The sequence below is a fragment of the Motacilla alba genome, chromosome 4 (assembly GCF_015832195.1).
Source record: "Motacilla alba alba isolate MOTALB_02 chromosome 4, Motacilla_alba_V1.0_pri, whole genome shotgun sequence".
Taxonomy (NCBI): Eukaryota; Metazoa; Chordata; class Aves; order Passeriformes; family Motacillidae; genus Motacilla; species Motacilla alba.
The window spans coordinates 44,418,986-44,445,750 of NC_052019.1; the positions used below are offsets into that span (position 1 = coordinate 44,418,986).

The 26,765-nt window shown below is 41.2% G+C and overlaps 1 long non-coding RNA gene across 1 annotated transcript in view; it reads right to left on the reverse strand.

The window, feature by feature from the left end:
- Positions 1-797: 797 nt before the first annotated feature.
- Positions 798-26,765, reverse strand: part of LOC119700931 — a 46,685-nt gene continuing 20,717 nt past the window's right edge. Inside the window, exons 3-4 of the long non-coding RNA XR_005256927.1 lie at positions 14,439-14,571; positions 798-1,006 (exon numbers count right to left, since the gene is read on the reverse strand). This is a non-coding gene — a long non-coding RNA (uncharacterized LOC119700931). The remainder of the gene's footprint in view (positions 1,007-14,438; positions 14,572-26,765) is intronic.

Here is a 26,765-nt window from a genome sequence, read left to right on the forward strand (position 1 = left end):
CAACTACAGTCTGTCACTTGGGATTGATCAGTGATCCACTGGCATGCTGCAGTTACTGTTCTGTTTCTCTCTGAGCTAAAAGACACTGGGGAAAATTTTCAATGTCAAAGGGTACAGGGAGTATCCAGTTCACAAGCATGGCAAAATAGGAGCCTGGGAGCTGATATGATCCTCCTTGAAATTACACTCCTTTTTACACAGATCGTCTTCAGTCAGCAGAATAGCTTGGCAAGGTGGTCCTTTGTATGGCCAGATCCTGTGCAATCCTGGCTTTTTCCATAAGAAGGCTCTAGACTGTCCTCCCATAAGTTTGTTCCTCATGGGAGTGCTTCTCCTTCGTGGCTTTGTGAGACAGTAGGAATATTGACCACTCCGTGTGGCTGTGAAACACCTCTCTGAACCCTCTGATGGTGAAAATAAGACCATTCTTTTCCATGCTCAAAACCCATGTGCCTGAGGACAGTCTGTGTGACAAATTTCACCCGATTCTCTCCTCAGCGGGAGTAAGAAGCTAAAGCACTGTGCTCTACTTTAATTTTGTTTATAGTGCTGCAGATTTTGGTTTCCTGTGCTGTGAGCATTTGGTTTGCTCTATGTTAGCAGTATTTTGTGGTCACTATAATGTGGCAAAGCTGGCACGGAGCATTTTGGATTTAGCATGGTTTTTTTAGTTTCTTCCACTTGTGGGATGACAGTTTGATGACCTTGGAAGTCCCAAGTTCAGTGGTCCCAAAATTTTGGGTTCCTTTCAAAATTGCCAACATATCAAACTTTCTGTGTCAGATTAATTCAAAATCATAGAACTGTTCAGGTTGGAAAAGCCTTTTAAAATCATCAAGTCCAGACATTAACCTAGCAAAAAGCCAAGAGATCAATCATGAGAGCAAGGATACAGAAGCTATTTAACCCAAGTGTCCAACGTGCTGGCATCCAGTGGCTGTATGACAGAATCCTTGTCAACCCCTCCCTGCCAGTCCCCCAGAGGTCTTTGCTCAGATGTATCTCCCTAGAGGCAAAAATAAGGAAGAGGTTGACAGTGATGAAATGCAGGGAGCATGTATGGAAGAGCTGAGTGGCAGAGTAAGATTCATGTCTGCTGTTACATAGGGTGATGGGGGAGTAAACAAATGGGTAAGGGAGCAGAGCAGGGTGAAGGACATCTTGAGCACAGATGGGAACGCGATCAGCAGACGCGGCAACAAACCCGCGATGAGAAGGATTGTGGATTGGAAAAGAAATTATAAGGAGCAGAAATGAGCAAGGAGCTGCAGAGACTTAATTTCATGTCTTCCAGGAGCACTTCATAAACAGTGTAAATTTTATTGACCTGTCCACGAATCTTAAAGCATCTCTCAATTTTCATACTTATAAGGCACTGAGATCATTGGGCCTGACCTCTTGAGTGGTACAGACTATTGAATTTTACCCTGTGATTATTGCATCAAGCTTTATGCTTTTCTGTCCAAGCTCCAGCAGTAAACTTGTTTTCAAAGCCTCCCCTTAGAGGCAACACATTCCATTCATCAGTCCCCTTTGAATCATCTGTATTGTCTTTCTCTCAGTGGGCTTTGTGTGGGCAAGACCGAGTGTTAGGGACAACATCAAAGGCTGGGAGATTGGAACAAAAGCTGAGTACAGTTTGATTAGTGCAAACCTGTTAATTGCTGAGGTTGGGAACACACTTTGTCAGTAAAACACAAGAATAAAAAGGCATCTCCATTGCATCACTGTACCATTGCAATGCTTTGAATGGACAAGATCAATTCACTGCACTTTCTATCTATTCTTAACTTAATTGATTCCTGTATTATTTCACTGTAAATAAAGTTGTGTGTGTTTTCTGTAATGTAAAAAAATAATGTTCATGTGAAATGAAATGAGAGTTATACATCAGCAACGTTGCAGTATATTCTCAATATGGTAGGAGGGGAGAGTAGTAAAAGAAGATAAGGAAAAATATATTCTCCATAAGGCTGTCAAAAGGGAGAGCAGCTGTGCTTTAAAAATATATGGAGACCTTCAAAAACTGCTAAAAGTACAAGCAAAGAGAAAAAATGAAAACTCTTTCACAATCTAGTATTTGGACAAAAGAGAATCCTTCAAGCTTTAATTAAGAGTTCAGTGTTCTAATTAAAGGCCTGTCAAATATCTTGAAGGAAAGACAGACTTGTACTCTGAAAACAGCACACAAAAATTTTCAGACTTCCAATAATAGATTTATAGGTTTTTTTACACATAGTGAGCAGACAGTCGCATGCTAAGGATGTAAATCTCCAAACATTTAAGCATATACTTAGCTCTAAACATCCACAAAGCCCAGCTGAAATTGATGATCTGTACTTTCAAAGAGGATGAAGCAGCATGAACAAGATGTCAGCTCATCTGTGAGCAATCTTTGTATTATTGTCTCCAACAGTCTTGTAACTTGGCTCAAAGAGACACCTTAGAAAAAGGGTGATAGTGGGGGCATGTTCTTCAGCAGCTCTCTGTGAAAGTGGTGCAAGTTCTCCTAAACTTTTTCAGAAAAACCTAGCCATCTTCTGAATTGTTTTATTCTGTTAAGTCTGTTTGTTGGTTTGGTTGGTTGTTGGTTTGGTTTCTTTTTTTAAGTGACTGATAAGTTTTATTTATTGTATTGAAATTATACTTTGAAATGACTCCATGGTCCCTGCATATGTTTATTTTTATATTTATGGCTCAATCCTATATCAGCTGTGAAGCCCCAATAGATCTGAATAGTAAGAGCCTTTTTTTTTTTTTTTGCAATGTACTTGCACAATATGCACTTCAAAGAGAATCCTGGTGTGTATTTGTAATGTGGACATGACCGTAAGAATCATGAAGTACTATGAAGTAAATTTTTGGTTTGAAGAAGAGCATATTTGTCAAATCCAGAAGTTTCACTTTTCTAGCCTTTTTTTTTTTCTTTACTGTTTGCTGTATTGAAAGATTTACAGCATGAGATCTTATTCTCCTTTATGCCTTGGTAATAAGTATTTCATTGCACACCAGCCTTGTTGATCAGTATGTTAGGGTGAACTCTTCCTCCTCCTCCTCTCCTCAGCAATGCACCCCAGTGCCCTGACCAGCATTTTTTATTTATTTAATGGATCTGTGTATCAGACTGTTCTTTCTGTGGAGGGAAGGGGGCAAAGAGAGCACTGGTACTGATGGCAGCAGGCTGATTTAGCAGGAAAGGACAGGAGTGGCTGACTAGCACTGTATTTTCCACTAGCTGCCTGTTGCAAGAGGGCTGAACGCTGTCCTCTTTCTGCATGGCTGCTGATGCTTACACCAGAGCTTGTATCCACAGCAGCCCTTGAGTGCCACTCAGCTTGGCCAGCATGACATTTTTGGCATGTAATTAATTTTGACTGAAAGGTTTGACAAATAGAAACACTGAAATCATTTCAGTGTCTCTTCAGAGAGCTCTCATTTTCAAATATTCTGAGAGTCAGGTGAGTACCAATTTAATGAAAAAACTCAACAAGGCCAAGAGCTGCTTTGATTTAGAGCACAAAGTATGGGTTCCACCCTTTCCACTAAGATACTTGAAGAAACTCAGTGTTCTCTTCTCTGAGTCTTCGTGGAAATCTACGTGCATTGGAAATGAGTGTGTGACACCAGTATCTTCTGAGGACCCAGATCATCCTTCTGTGCATTGACCACAGGGTGGTGCAAGACCAGAGCTCTTTAGACACCACGCCTTGAATATTAGTTACGTCATTAAGTACTCCAGTGACTGTGTCTAGTGCACAGCTAGTAGTGGCAATACACACATCATGGTCTGAAACTTCTTTCTGAAATACAGGCTTGTACCTGGATGAGTATTTTCTGAGAAATCGGGGCTGTTTGGCAAACTGTGTGCTGTTTCATGGTGTGATAAGTGGTTGACCAACTTCACTGGCAAGAGGAGAGAAGAGGGGGGAGCTGTTGGTGCCACTCAAACAATTGTGTGTATGTAGCTGGCTGGAAGAATGCCCTGTCTCTGGTAGGTGTTAGCAATGCTTTTTGCAGGCATAACAGTCCAAGTGCTCTCCAGGTGCTAAAGGTCTATGCTCCTGTTAATAAAGCAATTCTCCCCTAGACGAGCATTTGATCTGAGCCAAGCACGCTATAGCATGGTTACTTTCAGTTTGCTCAGTAAATCTGTGTTTGCTTTTACATACTACCACTGAACTATTTACACAGAGAGTATTCACTGTGGGGCTTTCAGTACAGAAAATTCTCCCGAATACATGAAGACCCCTCTTGCTGAATTCCACTGATCCAGGCTGTAAAATGCATACATCTACTGTTAAAATATGGGTTTGATGTGCCAGGTACCCACTGGCATTCAGAAGCCTCCAATGTATTATTATTATTATTGTTATTTGGAAGAGAGATGGTGAGCCTAATTATGCTTAATCACAACAACCCAGAAAGATATCAGTGGAGGGGCACATTTTACCCTAAAGTGCTATTTGAACTCTTTGGAAAATGTTGAATTACCCCTACAGCTATTGCCGATTAGCTACTTAATGAAGCATCTGCAACTGCTGGCATGTCCCAGCCATGTCACTGTGATGCTTGAAGGACGATGGAGATTAACTAAAAGATTGATCATGGTGATTTCTTATGTAGCAGCCAATCGAATCTAATAAGGGGCACTTGGAATTGAAACTTGCTTTGGAAAACATTATTTTGCTATAATATAAACAGTTTTTCTGAGACCTACCCTCTTTATATTTTTTTAAAAGGTACCTGTTCCAGCCTCAGCAATGTAATCCCTTTACCACACTGAGAGTTTTATTTGCAGCCACTGTTTCTGCCTGGATTTTCCACTTGCTTCTGTACAAATACAGAGCAACAGGACTAGGTGTGTGAATTTAGCTGAACAATAGGTAGAAATTCCATGCAGATGTAAATGCCACATCTTGTACATTAACATAAGTAAATCTATAGCCCCGTATGTCTTTATGCACCACATACAGAAAGGTATTGTTTAGACACATGCACATAGATTATATATTTAAGATTTTAAATGTGCAAAATCCTTAGTTAATTAAAAAAATTAGAAGGTAAGCATGCACTCATGGATTTATTTTTGTGATGTATCGGATATTATTTTGCCATAATTCACAGCAGTGCCCTGCATATTCACTGTAATTTTAGCATTAAATGCTTTCAACATAAAGCTTATTGCACCTGGGGACAGCGGTGTTTAAATCAAGGCAATCTGTCATTTCCAGAAGAGCTGTTCTTGTATTGAAATGGAGCCTGGCTCATGTAGCAGCTGGACTGCCTGAAACAGAGTGAGTTTAAGACTGTGCTGGGCATTCCCCAGGCAGGAGCAAGGGTGTGTTCCCTTCAAACATTGCTATTCATCCTCACTCAGGGGAGAAGGCGTTGACGCATTTTCTGCTTTGAGGGTTTCCACTCTGCCAGGTCTTACCATTGGATTAAAGATCCCATTTTGTTCCCAAATGAATGAGAATAGGCAATCAAAAAGATTTCTTGTGATTACCTAGGGCTCATGTTGCTATCAGGAGATCTGGTTTATTTGCTGTGCAGCTCCACCTGGTTGAGCAGCAACCCAGCAGTTTCCTGATGTGGCTATTCTCTAACCTCCAACATGAGAACTTTGGGAGTATTGAGCTGGTGAAAACTAACAGGTTTTTTGCTTAGATTATAAATCAGTCTTCTTCCTTTTGGCTTGTCTTCTATCTTACTCTGATAATTGTGATATATTGTGCTAATAACACATCAACAACTTAATCTCACATCAAAATTTCCTGCCTTTTACAGCATCTGTACTTCTCTGGCAACAATCAGATGCTATAGCCTTGACTGGATGTACTGGGGGTGCATGGGGGAGGGATTCAGCTGGGCTCAGGCTTTAGAGAGAAATTGAGAGTTTCTCCATCTGTGAGTCACTCTTGAAGCTTGAGAGAGCAGTCAAACACTTTGAGGAGAGACAAAGATGACCAAAGGTTTTGTGAAAAGAACACATCTCATGAGAATCTCATCTGAGACTTGCTCCATCTTGAACAAAGCAGGGTTTCTGTCTTTTATTTCGCTGTCGTGTTCTCAGCTGGACCAGACAGGGTTAGCTTTTGCTTGGAAGAGTTCAAGGTACTGTGGGTGCTTATGCAGCAGGGCAGTCCCTGTTGGCTTCTCCTCATGGATGCTGGTGGAGATGAGGGAAATGCAGAAATGACAGGACATAGGTTTCTCATTAGGAGTGCACCTGGACATGTGTGATAGCATGGTGGACATTTATATCCATAAATCTAGCAATCTAAATCTCTCAGGGAGAGGCTAGAAAGCAGAGCCCGCTCTGGGCATTTTTGAGCACATTAGAGAAGTGTGTGTTTTTTGAGGACCATGATTCTATTGCTATAGACAGCACTGGCTGGAGTTGCAGTCAGAGATATATTTTAAGGTGCATTTCAAGCTGTCTTGCTTTTCATGTGTCTGAGATGGGAAGTTCATAATTACCTTGAAAAATTGAAGTCTTTCTATAAAATAAACAGTCTCTACTGTAAAACAGCTCAGTTGTCTCTGTTTCATAAAATGCCAAAATGCCTGTTCAAAGAAGACTTCGTGCGGTTTATCATATTTTTGCTCCCTGCTACTCATGAAAGATTTGCATCATTTCTACAGAGTTGACACTGAACGATTTCAATTCCAACAATTATTTTTAACTTTATGTATCGAGAGGGAAAATACACAACCTGATATGTTAATATTTTAGTTGGTTGTCCTTGATTGCTGGTGAAGACAAGAACATACCATTATTATAAAAATCCAAATATGCCTTTCCTAGCTGAGTCATGATGATGTCACTGCTCTCATCTTCCCTATGCTGACCTTCTTTCATGCATTAAACCAATTTTGCTCTCCTAATAGGGTTGAAATCCTTTGTCATAGATCTCTTCATAGTTGGTCACTGTGGGTGCAGAATGTGACTGCCTTCTGTCTTTCCTCCTGGCATGAAATAAGGTTGCTCAGGACTGTGTGTTTAGGACAATAATATGTCCCCATCTCAGGAAGTCTCTAGGTTTGGTTTATTTTTGGAATCATTGTTGGAGATAGAGTTTGGGAAAAGACAAATTAAGTAAGACGCACATGGCAGGAGAGCTAAGGTGGGCAAGGTTAGCTCAGCCTTGAAACTTCAGTGGTGATTACAGACAATAACGTGTATCTTAGGGCCTGCATGGGGATCTGCATCTTCATCCAGGTGAGAGAGGTGGAGCTGTGGCAGAGCAGGTCTCCAGCATCACCGTCCTTGCTTGAGGAACCGACACTGAGCCAGGTTTGTTACTGCTGGATCTTCCTCCCAGCTGCTTCCTTGCTTGCCCTGGTCTGTGCTATCTCTGCCAGACATCCTCGCTGTATGGGGAAGAAACCATGCAGGCAAAGGCCTGGCTGAGCCACTGGACTGGGTGTGAGAGGCCTGGAAGCTGGCTGACACCTGATTTGGCTGAGGCCAGCACTGGAAGGAAAAGGAAGAGCAAATTTATCTTGCCTGCTCCTGTTCTGTGCACGTTGACCAAGACCATACAATGCCCGTCACATTTCTGTAATTTTTAATTTCTACCCTTTGCCATGTGCGCTCACAACCACAGTGACTCCATCTCTTCTCACAAGTGTTATGGCTCAAGTATTATGAGTTTTTTGGCATTTTCCATTTTCTGAGTGTCAGACAATGAGTAAAAAGAGATCCTGACATAGCTGTAATTTAGCTGTCTTTTTGTTGCCCCTACCTGTTGTGAAAGGACATTTTGTAAGAAATGCAGAAGACTGAGCTATCAAGTAGATCCCACTTTCCCTTCAGACACAGCAAAAGATTTGTGTTTAAATCATCCAGGATTCTGAAAATTCAAGTCTAAATCCCTCATGTTGCTGAACTAACCTACCTTGATTATTCGCTATGTAGTACTTCTGTTGCGTTCTTTGCTGTGCCACACAGCCATGGGTTATGCTTTACTCATCTGTGCTTTCTCATTGCATCACTGTCTTGCTGCTTATTTCATTCATAAAGATGAATGAGCAACTTCCCCAGGCCAGTGGGAAGTCAAGATGTCAGTACCTGGAGGTTGTATGGATGCAAACAGCTCTGAATAAATTGACTTTATCCTCACCTGCTCTTTGAGATTTGTCATAAGTAGCTATAGCTTTGTGTAATAGTAATGTGCTTTTATCTACTACAGATTGTTACCAGTGCCCTCACAGGACCCATTTGCTTTTAGAAAGCCATTCTAGGAATATCTCAGTTTTTCTGTTATTGTAGGTCTTATTTCTCTGTGAAATAACTACACTCAGGTCACAGCTTTTAATTCCTAAGATATTCTCATTTTCAGAGCAGAAAAAGAAGTGCTGCTCAGTAACAGGCTGAATTACAAAGGTCTGAAGCTTCTCCAACTAACTAACTGCTCCTCAGCAGGTGATTGATGTACAGATACAGCAATATAGAATTAGAGGGTATCCAGTGAAAAACAGTCAGTGATCATAAAAGGGAGCAAACAGGCTGAAATGTATTTAGGACTTATTTAAATAATAGCAGGAGCTCCTGCCTTAGTTCATTGAACACTTAAGCTTGTGTTCAACTGTAAACACATGAAGTAGTGAGTTGCTATGTCTGAGATACAATTGTATAGAGCCTGCACTGTAGCTTGTGTTTCACAGGTTTGTGTGAGAAGATAGAGCGCCCCCGAGAGCTGCACCTTTGTTGCATCTCCAGGCAGCTCCTCCTGAGCAAAGGGGGTTAAGCTTAAATTAGATTCTTGGTTTTCAGCTCTTGGCCCAGAACTCCCCAGAAAGTAGACTTTGAGAAGAGGAAGAAAATAGTGTATTTCCCAGCAATTTACTTCAGTCTCAGTGGTTTGGTGGAATATTTGGTCTTGGGCAGCAGGGACCTTAGGGCCCGTGAAGTAATATTGTTAGTACCTGCACATCCATATTAAAAAACTTGTGTCTGTGCCTGCAGATGCCTTTGGGACTTCAGAGCCCACTCAAAATAAGAGCTGAGCTCATGCCTGTGGCTTGTGTTTGCCTGCTGCTGCCGGTGTGGAGGTGTTGGCTGAGGCTCCCCTGTTCCTTCCCTTTGTCTTGTGTGAGGAGGTTAAACAAAAACACAGTAAAACTCTGGGCCAGGAATTTTCACTGTAAGTCATGGAGACCTTTTATTTATAGTAATTTCTTTATTTGTGTCATAAATCCTTCTCCCCTTTGTGTTCCTCAAAGAGGTTAAAATTAAGGGCATCACCTCTGCCATCAAAATCTAGACCCCCGAGGCCAAGGAATGGTTTCACTGTTTCTGCAGGTTTCCTTACCCACCTATTCTTTGATATCTGATCCTTCTAGTGCATTGACTGTCTTTACCTTTTTAATTTGTATGTGCTGCAGCCTTAGTCTGTGGCTAAAAATAATGATACCCTTCTCCTGTTTACCTGGTACTTACTAGCAGAAAATGTGTGCACAGCAAAGAAGAAGAAAAGTAGAATGGACTCAGTAATATTAGTAGAAAGGCAGCAACATGGATAAAGTCTTAATAAATTTTGCTAATTTTTCTCAGAGCATGGCAGAGTCTGGTGCACTCCTTATTATACCAGCTCTTGGGAGCAGGGGATTTTGGAAGTGTCATGATTTTCTTTTTCAGGGAACTGTTTATTTTTGTTCCGTTTATTTGTTGATTAATTTATGTAATGATTTAATTTTTTTGCCAGCAAAGCTGCATACCAATTTATTTCTTAAAGACTTAAAACCAAAAGGTGAATAAAAACCAAATTGGATCCTTAATAAAATCTCAAGTAGATTTTAACCTGTTGTAGAATTTTAGAGGGAGGCGAAGCTTTTCATGTTGATTTCCAGATGTGTTAGACTCCTCAGAATGAGGGACAGCAGGTGCACATCAACAGAAGAAGAGGATATTTATAAATTGTATTCTCTCCCTGCATTTATGTTTATGAGATTTTAAGAAATGGATACAGTTCCTAGCAAAACACTTGTTTCTGCAACTACTGACCTTGGGTGTCAGATTCTTCTGGATGAATTTGAGTTCCCCTCTGTCACAGCACTCTCATGCCTGAAAGGACAGTGTGAAAAGTAAAGAGAGAAAGTGACAGTGTACTAAATGTCATGGCTCCTAGTGAGTGGTGATTACCCCTGCATGTCACCCTCATTGTGTCACACTGCCCGAGCTGTGCTGGGTGGGTGAAGGGTGTGTAGCCCCACTTTCTCCCTTCTTGTCTCGTCTGTGCTTGTTTCAGACCCCTGATCTTCCAACTCTTGTGCAAGTCAAGGGTGTAAGGAGAAAATGCCAGGCCACCAAATAGGGGGGCTTTCCATCCCTTTGGTTTCCCTTCATAGCCAAGAAGGGTTAGCTGAATTACCCTGTTTATCCTTTGGGACCTGCTGAACAGTCAGCTGTAGAGGGTTTCAGATAAGAGCCATGCTATTCCCAGTCGATCTCAGACTTATACTGGCTCATCCTATATCAAAACTAGCTTTTCTTCCTTCTCCACTTGCTTTTCCATTGCTATTTATATAAGGGTTAAGTGCTTCCCTGCCTACTAGGCTGCATTTGCCCTGCTGCTTATGCATTTTTGCACATCCCACAATCCTTCCCTCTCTTTTGTTCACAGGCTGGGAGAGGAAGTGGGAGTTGTGTCCTCTTTCCTGGTCCCCTCGCGTTGCTTCACACCTGGTCCCGGTGCAGTGTAACCAGTGGTCTTCACTCCCTTAAATCTGGTACGAGAGGTTAGAGACAGGCTCTGTGCTGAGAACAACAGCACAAGGCCACCTTTGTGTCCCATCTTTCCCTCCCTTTCCCAGTGATCCACATCTATATCTATTTGCCTCCGTGTTCCCAGTCCTTCCTAATTTATCTTTCTGACACAAATGCACTCTCCTATGATATAGCTGCTGTCTGGATAGCAGTTGTTTTTGTCTAAGCCTACAAAGCCAGCAAGCTCGAGTGAAAGGATTGCTTTTTCCATAATAACTTTTAGTGACTCTTGAGTCGTTCTGGCCCCTCAGCTTCCAGAGGGTCCTTTGTGGCAGAGGATGGAGACTCCTGGGAAGCCTGTCCGTGCTCGCTCTCTCATGCTCCAGCTGTACAAAGAGCCGTGCCTGGATGCAGCATGTCCCGGGGAGCAGCGGTGTGTGCCGTCAGGGCATCCCACACCCTCCCCGCCAGGCCGCCATTCCCAGGGGCCCGGCACATAGAGACGAGCCGAAGGGCAAAGCCGCTTGGGAACCATCTTTCCTTGTTCTGCTGCCATCTGCTTGGGAAGGTGATTGACAGCCACAGGGTGAAGGGCCAGGGTCTGTGCTAATTGTCTGAGGCCCTTGCTCAAACATGGCTGGAGAAGGAGGGGGTCCCAACAGGCAAGGGAAGAATGGGAACCTTTGTGAGGCCCGACATAGTAAATGCTACTTTTGTGAAGATTTAGGCTTGCTGAGGTCAGTTTTTAACAACTTGGGATGCTCCAGTCTTTTCCTCTTTCCTTTATCTCCAAAGGCTCCTCTTCCTTCTTTATTTCTGCTTCATCAACAAGCATTGTTTCAGTCAGGCTTGAATCCCCTTTCAGTGGCTTAGCTAGAGAAAAGACATCCCATCCTCCTAAACAAGACTCTTTTGGGGCCTGCTATTTTTTTTCTTTTCCGTCTCCTTGTCTCACACACTGTAAAGAATGCTTCAGTATTCTCAGAGGAATGGGAGCATTTGCATATTAATTTAATTGTGTGTGTTCATGCAAAACTACTCAACTCACAGCAAACTAGCCACAGTTATTAAAATTAATTTGCAAAGGAAGGGAGCTATTGTTTTTCAAGACAGGAGTTGTCAAAGCGTATGTTTTTCTGTGTGCTAAAAACACCTTCCTAGTTGCTTCCTGCCTTTATAGGCGCTAGAGCACAGCTGGAGAAACATAGCAAAGTTCTTTGGAGAAAGTGGTATGTTGAGGAAGTTACACAGAGGCAAGAGCTGAGAGAAAATCCCAGTGTTTTTCAGTTGATCTCAGACAGGATCTCCCCTCTATCAATCATCTCTGCCACTTGCTGAAAGGAGCAAAACAGCCCCTACTGCCTTTAACATCAGAGATCAACCCAGCTCAACTCCAGCAGCAGATTTCCCCATAAAACTGCTTGTAGTGCTCTTGGATATATTTCCATCTACTTTGGGCATGTCTCTCAAAAGAAACCTGTGTAAAGCTCGGGGCTGGTGTGTTTGCAAGCCCAAGCACAGTCTGTGTGTGTATATATACAAGCAAGACAGTGGAACACATGATCCACAGAAGGAATTGCCAGGCTGGGGCTGGAAAGGCAACTCACGCAGCATTTTGTGATCTGCAGCAAAAATTTTGTCAAGACCTCTTGGTGCTTTCCATTAGAAATACACTGTTAGACAGGAGGAACCTTGAGTTGTCTCTGTGTGTACTGGATTATACACACTCCCTTTTGGTTTTGCTTTCCTTTTTTTATGCTTTTCAAGATGTAAAGTGTACATATTTTTAAGGTGTGTCATGATCAGCTAGAAGTCAATGTATGTTGTTGTATGTTCAATATGTACAAGACTAAGTCCTAAATGTTTTCCCATGTATATGCTTGTTGGCACTTTATAATTATAAATAATATTGCAGCTTTGGCTACCAACACACAGATGAGCACACAAAGCAGCAGAAGGTTTTCTGGGAATTTTGACAGTTCCATACATAATCCATGGGTGTGACATGACCCATGTCTGGTCTAAAAATGTATTATCAGATCTATCACTGGCACAATATCCAAAGTAATTTAGCTTCAGACCATGCACAGGAGCATAATACGTAGGTGATTTTGCCACATTGCTTTTGCAACATTTGCTCCTGTGTCACTGATAATAAAACTGTCAGAACGACCTTGGAGAGGTAATAACTGCTCATTGATTTGGATGTAAAGCCTCCATAGTGTTTTCCCCACTGTGTGGTATTTGTTAAAGGAAAAAAAAAAAGCAAAACCAAATCTTGCTTCCACAATCTCCTTTAAAAGACATAGACGTAGGGTTTATAGAGATGGAGTTATGTTTATTAACTGCACAGACCTCTAGAACCTCCCAGAGACTTTGAATTTCCTGCTCCAGGGAGAGGAGCACTCAAAAGCTGCATAAACAGAAAATTCTGGTTTCTGTAATAGTCAGCCTGACAAAAAGCTGGGTGCTGAGCCAGTTTTGATGGAAATTTTTTTACTAGGGTGATTTAATGAAAACTGTCTTTTCAACCGATTGCTTTGGTTTTAGCAAATATTCAGATCCTTTTTATTGTGTCTGTCTTCCTCTTGAGAGTTAATTTCAGCTGCAAGCTCTGGATGTTTAAAGATAAACCTCCTTAAGCTGTTTGTTGCTCGATACTTTGGAAAATCTATTTACCTATTGATAAATATTAACTTTGAGTTAAAAGGGGGATGCAGGACTGCTGGCTTTGACAGTCAGGCCATGTGTGGCTTGTCCCCAGTCTGGTACACATCATGTCTCTGACAGGCTGGGAAATCTGGTGGATAGTCCCAAACAGTGCCCATGCTTAAGGAAGTCATCTCAGCAGTTCTAAACTAGAAGTTTTGATTTCATGCACCATTCCATAGGGTGCAACAGTATAGTTTGTATTCTCTTCAGCAGCGGGTTTTTTGGTGAAGAAAGTTTTGATCACCTAGGGTGGAAGGACTTGGAGGTTTTAAGGGGAAGGGATGGGCAGTAGGAGTAACTGATCAGAAGCAACTCTGCTATGGAACTGAGAGCCCTTGCTGTGAGCAAGCCTCAGCATGATGCTATTAGTTCTCATCACTTGATTATGAATTATAAGCATCATTCCAACAATTTAGTGTTCAGATCAGGATTCTTTGGTTAGCAGGGAAAGCACATCTTGAGCCACGCTGTTCATGCTTGTGGCTGCTTTATGTTTAGATACTGCTGTGCTATTTTGAAATTGCACATTCAAAGAATATTTTTTTCAAAGTGGCAAGTTTAAGTTCTGCTTTCCCATTCCTGTTGCTGCAGACATTATTTGATGGGAATTTTTTTCCATGAAGTGTGTTCATCTCTAAAAGAAAAGAGGCATATATATTTTTAATTGATTTGCAAAAGACAGTGGCTTCTATTAATTCCTCAGGGGATTTCAGCTGAAATTTAGCATTCAAAGGGGCACATGACTCTAGGAACCTGTAGAAAATACTATTTCATATGTACTGACCATACAAGCTTTTTAACCTCTCACATAAACTGATGCAAAATATAACTGTTTCTAGTTTCCAGCTTGCTGCATACTGCACTCCAGAGTCAGAGTTGGGTTAATTAATTTGAATTAACTACAGGGATCCTTTCCATTGATTTTAGTGGACTGTGTATCATGCTGGTATATACTACAAATTGCTACCTCTTAATTAACCCCTCTACTCTTATCTGATCTCTTCAAGTTACTCACCAGGTGTGCAGGAGAATAGGGCCTGAAACCTTGGTCTTGTGTATTGGTGAATGTCATCAACAGTAGGTTATCCAGCTGGTCCTTCTGCTGTCCTCCAGCCAAATTAGTGCCTGGGGTGTGGTTTGTTATGTTACTGAAAGACAGCAAAGAGAAACAGAAAAAAACACTTGCTTTGTTGAAGGAGGTACCTCCCACTCCTCAGACAGACTCCTGATGCTGGAAATTGATTCAGAATTTGTTATCTTTGTATGGGCAAGTCTGCTAACATCTTCCACCAAGTTTTCTTTTCTGCTAATTTTTAGCAACCTGTAACATTTTATGTTTGCCCAGTTAGAATTTAGGGATCCAGAATAACGATGAGCAGGGCTAAGTGCTGTTCCAGAGAGTGCCTGATAGGATTTGAATGAGGAAAGGTGATCATCTTTCATTGTGATACAAAGGATGCCTGATTCAGAGGTAGAGAATCTCGGAAGTCTTTTGGAGGTGAAATTGAGGATGCAGAAGACACTGACTATGCAAACTTGGTACACTCTTAATATACATGGTCTGTCTTCACAAGGATGTTTTTTTGCTGTGATAAATTCTAAATCCATTTTACCAGACCAGAAATATATTGCATGCAAAAGGGCAATAAAATATGGCTATGACATCATATCCCAGCTATTGCCAAAGCTATCCATGCCAATGAGGCTACAGACTGAAATGTCTGAAGTCCAGTGGTTTCTGGAACAAACTTTTTCTGGAATTGCTAAGAAATTTTGGATGCTAAGTGTGCCATTCTTATGGCTGTCACCAGGTTAGATCCTCACAGACATTTTACTTGAATGCATCTTGGGGAACTCTAAGGCTCCAGGTTCCTGTGGAGTTGATTGTTTGTCCACTTGTCATTGTACTTTCAAGTGGCAGTTGAACTAAGATGGCACTCTTGAAATTCAATTATTTTGATCTTGTAGCACAGATCTACCAAATTCAATTTTGAAAGTGGTAGTTAGGCTCCTAAGCTGCATGGACATGCTGAAAATGTGCCCTTGATATGTCATGATGTCAGCATAAAACTGGCAAAATTCTCCTTAAAATGTAGGAGTAGGTACTGCAGGCTACTCACTTCCTTATGTCATGGGAGATTGAGCTGAACTCCCCAAGTTAATGCATAGTAGGCACAATAGCAAAGATGCTTGCTTGCAGGAAAAAAAAAAGTTAAAAAGTAGATTTAGCCTGCTTTGCAATAAGGAAGCACAGTAAATTACTGTAGCCATTTACCTGTGTACTTTTGCATCCATTCTCTTAACACAAATAATGCATTATTGATAACCCCACTTCAGAGAAAAAAAAATTGATGTCATGCTCTTTTGTCAATTTTGTTTTTAATTAATGGTGAGTTTGAGAATGATGTTTTAGAAACTGCTGCATGGTTTCAAAGCCGCCTTTTGTGCATTGTTTCTCCATGATCTAAGAGTCACAGAGTAAAATGATCTGTGAGACATCAGACTGGGTGATCACAGGAGCCTTGTCCAGCCCTGAAATCATCTCTTTGGGGTTAAATTATGCATCTTCTTTCAGAGAAAGCATTATGGAGTCACATCATCCCGCAAGTAAATTGCCATCCTGAGCAGCACAGCAGTGTAGCCCAGCAGAGGAGCTGACCAGTGGGTTATCAGACTGGCAGAGACCACATTCACTTCACATGCCAGTTTTGTGCACAGTGGTATCACTCATGTACCTCTTAGTTTCCTGCTGGGTATAAGAGAGTCAAAGGGTAGAACGATAATTGAAGGAGGAACAATGGCATTTCTAATGAGAATACAAATCTTGTTATGCTCTAACTGGGCTAACCGGGCTGGGTCACCGTTTATCCAAATACACAGACTTCCAGGAACCACCAGGTTGGATCAAACCCAAAGCCCAGCTGGTTTCCAGCAGTGGGCAGAATCAGAAATATCAGTGGAAGGGTTAAGACCTGTGCTATAAACAGATAACAATGATAATCATATACTCCCATGATCATCTACAGTGAGTTCTGCTGAGCTGTAAATGAACAATTTATCTCCTGGAGCTCAACACTGGGTAATGCTTTCAAAGTGTTTTCTGATGTCGATGGTAGATTTGGATAGTCCTGGTATGCAGGAAAATGAGGAAACACATGAAGAGGACTTAACATGATGCACATTCAGTACAATTCCACTGACTGAGCAGGTTGCTGTGCAAGAGTAGCATGCCTGGAGTAAATAAAGTGGGAGGGCAAAGAGGGGGCACCAAGCATTGTGTGTTCACAGGGACTGCTCCTAAAGAGCACAATCTCAAGTAGAAAATGCTCAGTATTGCTGCTTTGCTAGTGACAATGAAGAGATATTGTTGGAAGAGACTATATGGAAGATTTCCCATGTATGTACAGGGGTATGCCTTGCACTACAGATGTTGGATGCTGTCTTATAGCTTAAGTGAATGTGTGCCTTAGATAGTGTTTATTCACAAGCTCTTTCATACCACAGTGAAAATGAAATGCCTCAGCTGCTCAAAATACTATGCTAGTGATTTAAAAGCCAAGAAAACACTGCTTGGTGAGTTGATTCTTTTTCTGCTTTGAAAAAGGGCTCATTTTTTGGAAAAGCAGGGATAAAGTCAGCTCTTCAAGCTTTGAATCGATTATATCCACACACCAGAGGCACAAGGTGGGAAGGGTAGGAGACAAAAATGCTTTTGTCTCTCCAAACAAAGCTGAGTGCTAAAATAAAAATGTAGACCTGTTCTAAGGAAAATGTTCACCAAAGAAGTTTGGAAGCATGTGATATGAATAAGAAAAAGACAAATGCCTCTGTAAAAAGAGTTTATCACTGTAATGTCTTTAAGACAAGCATAACTTAGTGAATTAGCCTTGATGTGAGGTTGGGATAAGAGGTATTTACCTTAAGTGCCATAAACTTGCATGTGGAGAAGAGATAGTCATGAAATTGGAGATTTCCAGCACTATTCTAATGCAGTATTTGGAAGAACAACATAAGGAAATTCACAGCTGGGATAATTCCCCCATGCAGAAAATGCACACTTGACTCATACATCCTATTTTACATTGTCTGAAAGAAAGCAACACTTTCATCTTGATAGCATTAAAAATGTGGGATCTCTTGAAATGGCAGAAGCACATATAGATTGATCTAATACTGTTATTGTAACTGAAAAGACAAGATAGTATTATATGTGGGCATTTTCATAAGGCCATGAAATGTTAAAAAAAAACATTATTAAAAATTTGAAGAAATGACAGCCAAGGAGAGAGAAGGAAAACTGTTCTGCATGATATTGAATTCAGGACATACATTTTAGCAGTGTCGTGCTCCACGATTCAAGTGCTAAACTAGTAAATGTTAATATAATATTAGGAAATTATAATGATGAATATAGCTGGATACCATCTGGTATTAACTGAGTTCCCAGGGCATTTAAAATTCTGATTGCACAGTTCTTTGTAGGATTACTGGGTTGGAAAGCTGTAGTGAGGAATGTTGTAATTTGTCTGGTGCTAGGATTACTGAAAAGTCAGCCAGGACTGTTTTTTGATGGTAAATACTTTTTTTTTTTTTTTTTTTTTTTTTTTTTCCCAAACCCTTCCCTTAAAGAAATAGCATATTTCAGGGAAAGACTGGGTTGGGTTTTTTTCCCAGAAGTCTTGGTGGGGAGGGATGTTGTGGTTTTGTTTTTTGTTGACAGTTGGGTTTCTTGGCTGGTTTTTTTTTTGTTGTTGTTTTTGGGGTGTGTATGTGCCTTTTTTAACGATGATGCATTCTGGAACCTGCAGCTCTGATGTCTCAGTCTCATTCTTTGTAATCTAAATTGGTCCCAAGTGTGTTGACTTTGCTGCCCCATCCTCAGACCTTGCAATGCAATGGGTTTTTCTCCCTCAGAGACAGAGTTCATGGTGAGAATCAGTATGTGAGAAACACAAACTGCACCTCTCAAACTACTGTTTCTAACTGGACAACTTTCATTTTTAGAGACAATTTTTCTAAGACTAAATTTGCTTTGCATACCCCTAATAAACTTTTCTCAAAGATAAATAAAACACTTTTTCACTCATAAATGATCCTTTATTTTAAAGAAACTGTTGGAAAACATTGGATGTCTTAGGCCAGTGAGAGAAGAGATAAAAGTCATAAGTAGTAGTTTGGTGAATACAAGCAGCCAAACTTAAGTCAACTGAATTTTTTAGGTTACGGAGAAATAACGGACACAGAAGATACTGGGGTTGCAAGAAGAGTGTTGGTTTTGCTGTGCAGAAAGTCAACAGAAATAGCTCCAGTGCCTCAGTGCCCCATATATATTATGCCTTATTAAGATAAAAAAAGGTTTTAAAGCACATCTGCTAGCGATGTAAAATTTCAGACAATAAAAGATGTATCTGGTAGCTTGAGTGCAATTCTTCGTCCTGGAGTTTGTGTTAGAGATTTCCATCTGCCGATGTTGAATTCTTTTTGAGAACTATTTATTGTGGTTGCAAAACATATGTTTCTCTCCTAACCAATAACTTTCTGTGAGTGTTTTTAGGGGGGAATTCTGTGATTGTCTATATTTGCCTTATTTTACATGGTTTCTCATTTCCATGTAGCTCTCTCAAACCGTAATCTTTACATCTTTCCTGCCTACTACCGCCACACACGAATTTACTGTGTTATTTTATTTATTTATCATTTTATTTACATATTACTGAGTGAACCAGCTGTGGAATAGAAATTTTGTCCATCCTCAGGCATTTGGGATTCTTTGAGAGCTTGTGATTTCACTGTTAATGTCAGGGTGTTTGTACCTTGGTTTGTCAGAAATTGATGCTATGATGAGAACAGGGTGGCTATGATGCGGAGTCCCAGCTGCCTTAATTAAGCCAATATGTGTGGTTCAGAGGGCTGGCAAGTGCTCCCACCATCCTCTTCTCAGCAGTTAACTTCAGGCAAAATGAAGGTGCATCTCAGCTTCACATTGTTCTGATAAAACTCAGACAGATCTGAGATTTTTAGAAGCTGGTAGGGGTTTTGAGGGCCCTACTTAGGCACCTCTCTAAATGCATCAGTGGGAGGAGGGCTTGAAATTTGGAAGGCGAGACTAAAAAAATTGTGAATTTTTTTAAAATGAAGTCTTCACTCTCCGTTTATTGTTCCCTGTACACAGAGATTTTCTGCTCTTATCCTTTAAGAAGCTTTCATTAGCTCTCTTTGTGTATGCTTTTCAAAGATACACAGCAGAGGAAGAGCAGCCAAGGTGTGGGCATCACAGATGGGGCAAATGTCAAGATATGTTCCCCTGGAAAACATTTATTTGAGTAAAAGGCTCAGGTCATCACAGCTCCGAGCTGTTCCTTTAAGATTTCTCTGTTCTATGCCTCTTGCAGGACACAGTCCAACTGTCCCACTAGACAGCACAGGTCTTAAGCCTTCTACTGTCCCACTGGTTTTCCCTTGCAATTTATTTATTTCTCCAGTCTGGGGTCTGTCCAGCGCAGGCACTCACTTGTTTTCTGCCCACCCAGAGCCAGCCACTCTGGCTGCATGAACGCGTACTGTGCCAGCAGGTCAGATGCTGAAACACGTAGTTCAAGAAAACTCCCATCTGGGATCTCTGCTGGGTCCTCATCACCACCAGGACAATGAGACTGGGACAGGGTGCAGATAGGTTTTCCTATACTGACTCCACCTGCAAGGCTCTGCCTGCTCTGTCCCCCAGGACAAAGGTACATTAGTCAGCTTATCTGTGGCAGACACTCAACAGAAAGGCTTTTTGGCAATCTCTTTCACATGCTCTTGCCTGCTATGGCACATGGTCTTACTTTTTGTCCTTAGCATCCTTCTTCTGTGCTGTGTAGCTTTAGAGACAAGGGGTAGCTCAGCTATTTGATAAAATTCAGCATTTGTTTTAAACCCATTCCACTTAATGCCTAGAGTTTTTTTTTCCTGAGACACTGGTTTTCAAGGGCATTTAGGCACTTGTCTGTATTGCTGGTGGTTTTTCTATAACTTTTAGTGGAGCTAAAGTGACTGTGATTCGCTCTCCCTTCCTTCTGTCTCCACTGATCCTTTCTCAATCCTAATGCTTTTGCTTTCCTACGGAGAAGTGATAAATGGCCCAGAGTGGAGTTTGATGAGGTCAGATGTTACTCTTGGCTGTAAATCCTTCCTGCTTGTTGGTTCAACAGCAGTCTCTGGCCTTGGACTTTTATGGGTCTCCCAGTGGAGGAGGGACAGGAGTGGTGTCACTGTCAGCACACCAGAATGATTTGCGGGAGGGTTTTATTGGAAAGCTTCATGCACATGGAGAAACTCCCCCAAGCCCCAGGAACAGAAAGAAATCTTCTAATCAGCAATTTGTTCCTGTAGGTAGAGCTCTCCCACTTATGCAGCACAGGCCTGCCTGCTCCTCGTGGGGCAAAAAGTCAAGCAGTGCCTCAGGATTAAATGATCTCACACCACAGACAGCTGAGATACAGATAGAGGTGTACAGAGATGCTTTCTGCTTTCTGGGGTAACAATTGTAGCCATTCCTGAATCAGTAATGTGTTTACTTCGGTTGACATCCAACCTCAAGCAAGGTGTGAATATGCTTTTTTTTTTTTTTTTTTTTTTTTTTTTGCTGGTGGCTACCTTAAGCTCTGATCTCCCTGTGGTTTTTCCTGTTGGAAGTGCTGAATGAAAAAGGCCTGGCACTGTGGGGAGGGCAAAGGATGGCTACATGAACTTACTCCCAAGTTCTTGTGCCACTGCTGCATGTAACATGAGAGATAGGAAGAAATTAATGGACATTTTAAAAAGTAGCTTTACCTGTGTCCTGAAAAGGCTCAGAGTCAGCCTGAAATTCTGCATGAATTAGGAGATGCAAGTATGTGTGGCAAGGGAAAATGCTTCCCTAAAGCCCAACAAAATTAGTGTTACCATTAGCTCAGCAAAATCTGTGCCACCCATTCTCCCCAGATATTGCTATCATCAAATATGTCACAAACTTTTAAATGTATTTAGACAACACTTGAACAGAAAATGAAGCATTTCCATTAGTGGGTGGTGCAGAAATTCATTGTCTGTGCAAGTATTTGTTTATAATTAGGCAAAAGAGAAGAAAATATGCCTTTAATGATTTTTTTTTTTAGTGATAAAAATCAAAACATACCAGATAAAGAGCGCTTGATCAGAAACAGCTTTACCCTGAAACTAGACAATTAAAGAGACCAAATATACAGCACCTCAATAGAGGAGCTGTTCAAAATGCAGCATTGCTCTCCATTCCTCATGCATTTTAGCTTTGATATTTGCAACACCTTTTGGTTAAGATTAAAACTCTTCTGACTGCTTTCTGTTTTTGTTGGTTTTTGGGTTTCTGTTTTTGGTTTGTTTTTTGGTGGTTTTTTTGTGATATCCTTAATATTTAAGGAGGGGAATCATTAGAAGATTGACATCAAAAATGATGTTTGTTTATTGAATTGTTGCAAGGTGTTGATGTTTTCTACCTTCTCTGTCTTGTCTCTTTAAACCTGCAGGATCATACATAGGAACATGAATAGAGGAATTTGCCTCCAGAACTTTTCATTATTAATGATGCTCTATGACTAAATTGGAAATCTGCTACTGTACCCCAAGGGGGTGATTAATTTAGCAGACTAGGAGTTTTGATTAAAAGGGAATGAAATGTCTGACACATAGTCTATTTATCAGTTATTATGATATTAAAACACTCTAATCATTGTGGTGCCTAAATTAAGGCTTCACAGCCTAAATGTCACTTCATAGTGTTCTTTTAGATCTGTCTGTGTGATATGAGTTTATTATCAGTGGGAGCATGAGAATATAAGTGTATGTAGTGGTCTTTGATAAGAATGAAGCAGTCTGGTAAGATCTCTGCTATTTGCCCCTTTCTCACTTAAAGAGGAGATGAAAGAAGATTTTATAGATGTGATTTGTACAAGCAATGGATGCAGGATGAGATGAAGTTTTCCCTGATGTCCCTAAGGATTATGACACAAACTTTGTAAAACTGGACTAAGCCTAAAGGACACAGAAAAACTTCTAAGGATCTGTAAGGATTTAAGTCTAAACCAGTTCCTTCCAGAAACCACACGTGCTCTGAGATATCACATTCTCTGAGAGGTGAAATTCATGTTCTTAAATTAAAGGTCAGGGCAGGAATCGACAGTGATCTATCAAGAATGGCAATCAACAATCAGTGCTAAGTGTGTCATTGAAGTCCTTTGCAGACAAGTAGGAGGTGGGAGCAGTAGGTCCTGTGTTTTTATGTAGGTGCCCAAGAAATAGCTTCAAGCCATGGTATTGACTCACCAGCCTTGCAAGCCTCAGACAGGGGGGAGGGAGGGCCAAGGAGCAAAGGGTAAGGAAAGACAGTCAAGTTCTGCTGGAGGAGTGGTGCTTTGTGTTCAGGAAGGCTTGGAACCAAATCACATCCCTAAACTGGCCATGTCAGCAACTTATATCTAAGTTTTATGCCTCAATAGGAAAAATGCTACATTAGGACTAAATTCTCCACTGATTTGAGAAAACAAACAAAAAAAACCCAAACTAAGCAAGCTAAAAATCACAAAGAAATTGAAATGGCTGAATGGCAGGTAAAACGTACTAAAAGGAGGAAGTAATTTTTCAAGTAGCTGAGGCTTGACAAAGGAGTAAAGTAAATAGGCTCATAAACCCAGGCATTTTGTAGGGGAAAATGCAATAAGAAAGGCCAGAAGAGTTGGAGAAACTTACAGAAATCACAAAAAATTCCCTAAAGTCCTGTGTCAAACATATTAAGCAGGAAGCTTGCTGGAGTCTGTAGGCTCAGTAAACAATAAACATAAGAAAGAGTGTTCAGAAAAATTAAAAGTTTTGTGTTTTTGCTGTGGAGAAACATGGAGAAGTTCCCACAGAAGAATTCCTCTCCTATCAGATGTCAGGGATGAAATAGTTCATGTAGTAACTATATCATCCCCTAGCTTGAGTTCTGGTACCAGAGAGTAAGGACCAGTGTAACAATTTTTTTTTAAAACTGTTTCCTGAGAGACTCTCGTAATAAATACATTGATAGAAGCTCAAATAATAACAGAATGAATTACATCATCAATAAATATCATAATGGCAGAAAGCCAGAGAGGTTCTTGAGATTAAAAATCATGACTTACTAATCAGTTGGGTAGCACTGGGGGAGTGAATGTGTGGGCAGGGCAGCATTCCTACCCCTTTCCTCAGGTTAGCCTGGGCACAGATCCAGGAGTTGGGCTTGCTTTGATCTCCAAACTGTCCTGCAGTGCATTGATATATCTCCCAATCTGAAGACAGGCACAGAAGGGAGTACCTTACTAAAAAAAAAGACCCAGAACTGTAAATAATCATCATTTGGAGCAGCCTGGAGATTAGGATGTATTTTCACGAGAACCAGGATGTGAAATAGAAGTGGGGTAACTATAGGTGATAAAACCAGATATTAAAAGACATGTTATCGAGAAAACAGCATTTTGCAAACAATGTTTTTAAAGACATGAGAGATCAAGGGGAACGTGCCCTCTGAATTAGTGGCAGATATGGGAAAAGGAATTCTCATCAGCCGGCTTTTAGGATTCATTTTTCCCTTAACTGAAAACTAAAGGACATGTGTAGGAGTAAGAGATCTTAAGCACAGATTTTGTTTGTAAAGAAAACAAGTAGAAGACTGGCAGAAGATAAACACTTCCTTAAAAAAGGAATGTAATCCAAACCCCAGAAAGCACCCAGCACAAGTGGGAAAGGCAGCACTTGCCTCCCCTCCACTGGTGCAGGCTGGCTTGCTGCCCACTGCTGGAGCTGCTGCAGGTGAGGATGTGTGAGAGAGGCAGCCTGGATGCTCTGCTCCCTCCCTCCCAGTCCCCCGGGCCTCGGCAGCTGTTTGCGGCTGCAGGAGAATAACGAGGACATTGCTCTGGATGTGACACCGCCTCAGCTGGGTCTTTAGGAAAGCTCTCTAGAGCTATTCTCCCGAGTCCTGCAATAATCTGCAGCCTGAGTAGACAGTGCTGTTGGGCTCAGCATTTTCCTCCCTTTTATTTGCCTTTTGAGGGAAAATATTGCCACTACTTCTGTGGTTTAAAATGATGGAAAGCAATAACACTGAAACAAGGGGCCAACATTCCCTGTCAGGATAAGGGTGAGGAAAATTATGCAGAGAGCAAGTAGCTTTACATCGCCTATTTAGTTATGCCAAAACCAAATTACATTACTGGACTGTGCCCTGCAGAGGATTCCTGGTGTGAATATTGCCAGGTCAGCAGCCAGATCATTGGACAGCAACTCCTATGCTGTCCCACTCCCATTGGGACAGTTTAAATACTCAGTGACTGCTGCTGTTATCCCTGCCCCTCTGCTGGGGTTTGTGTAGAGGGATTTCATTGGTGGTGTCTCAGCTACTGGACTTGCAGCCTTAATGGTAACTTAAACATCAGAGATTGTGATGTCAAGTCTCTGATAACAGGAGACCAGGCCTTTTTCCCTGTGCATAGCACAGAAATTCCTAAGTGAGAATCTTTGGTCTGTAGCCTTCTGGGAATCTGATCAGAGGATTGGGATAGTCCCATTTCTTGATAAAATTAATACAATTTATCTTGTACAATGAGTCTCCATTCTTTTCAGTGGGATTTTGCACAGAAACCTGAGGCAGTGTGTAAGGCAGAAAAGTGCTCAACCTGATGGAAGACTGGGGTTAGCCAACACATGGAAATAGAAGGAGTTTCTACATTTCTGTGAGAACACTGAATTTTATGTGATCTTTTTCAATATCTTCAATTCATTGTTCTGGGTGTTGATTTAGTGACCTGGAGCTTTCCGAGGTGGAAATTGTTAGAGAGAAAAAACCTATCCATGGTTAGTGATAGAAATATCGCTAGCCTTTTATCTGCTTTCCTGCTTTGATTTCTCTAGAGCTTACCTGAGCTGTCTGTCATCCAAAGAACATTTTTATACCTATGCCAATAAGCAGTGGAGTGTTCATGAAGGGCACAGCACAGTGGCAGTCTGTGAGGGATGCAGTGAAAGGCTTTCATTTAACACCACCGTACATGGCAAACCCAATTTTCAGCTGTATGTATCAGCATGGTAAGTCTTCTTGTTCCCAGTCAGCATGCTACAGGGTAATTCAGAATACAGCTTATTGCAGGTTTTGGTTTCTCTTCCAAGATTCATTCCTTTTCATCCCTTTCTGTGCCAAGTATAATAAACAGAACAGGAGCTGAAGGCAGTTTGGCTGGGGAAACAACATTCAATAATTTAAAAAAGAAAAACCTAACAACAAAAACCAGCCCTGCAGAAAACAAAACAGAACAAAAAGGCTGGTCAGTAAAAGAGGTAGAAAGACACCTTTGCTGACAGAGGAAGGAGGAAAGAAGAAAAAAGAAAAGGCACATCTGAGCTATTCCTCCTGCCCTTCTGCACCAGCCTGAATGGATACTGAATAACAAAGTATAGAGATCTCACCTTTCCCTATCCAGGCAGGCCATGCTTTTCCAGTGCTCCCTTATTACTGTCAACCCAGTGAAACCAGAATGGCTGAGAACAGAGTGTCCCTGGATAGCCCTTTCCCTGAGGAGTGAGGACACCAGCTAGGTGGGAGGTTAGAGAGCAAGGTGAATGCTCTGGTCTTGAATGTCTTTATGAAAATGAATATTGATATTTGGCCCTTAATACCTTAAGCAGCCTGGACAGAGTTCTAGAGAGCTGGAGCATGTTGGGGGGAAAATAAAAAAAAAGAGCAAGACAAGGAAAGAAAGGCATGCTGGTTCTGCTTTCTTTGTATGCTTAAATCTTTTGAGTACAAAAAAATGCAGATATACGAGCTCTTAAAACGCTGCACTTCTATCAGCTCATTCCCTAGTGTTGAGTGTGAAGAATCTCATAACTGTCAGGTACTCCTTTTGACAGGGGGAGGATCATCACTGGGAATCCAAATGCTAACTATTACAGATGAGCCTAAATCTTAACTATTACAGATGAGCATTGCTGTAATAACAAATTATACAGCATCTTCTTATAGTGATATTCTCATCTGTGCTTTTCTGGGCATTATGAAGCAAGAGAATTACATAGATAAACTGTGGAGCTGATGAACTTTAGCAATTCCTGTGTTTCCATGTTATATCTGGACTACTGTGGTTTGGTACTACTCCCTGGAAAGGGTTGAATAGTGGTTGGTGCCTGACTAGGGACCTGGCTCTGCTTCCTAATACCCGTTGGCAGTTTTCTGTGGGAATCTGGACTGTGCAGTGGAATCACTCAGAGTGCTGAAGGTTCCTGTTAGGCCAGTTGGTTGTGATAATCTGCTGCCTGTGACCTCATTAAAACA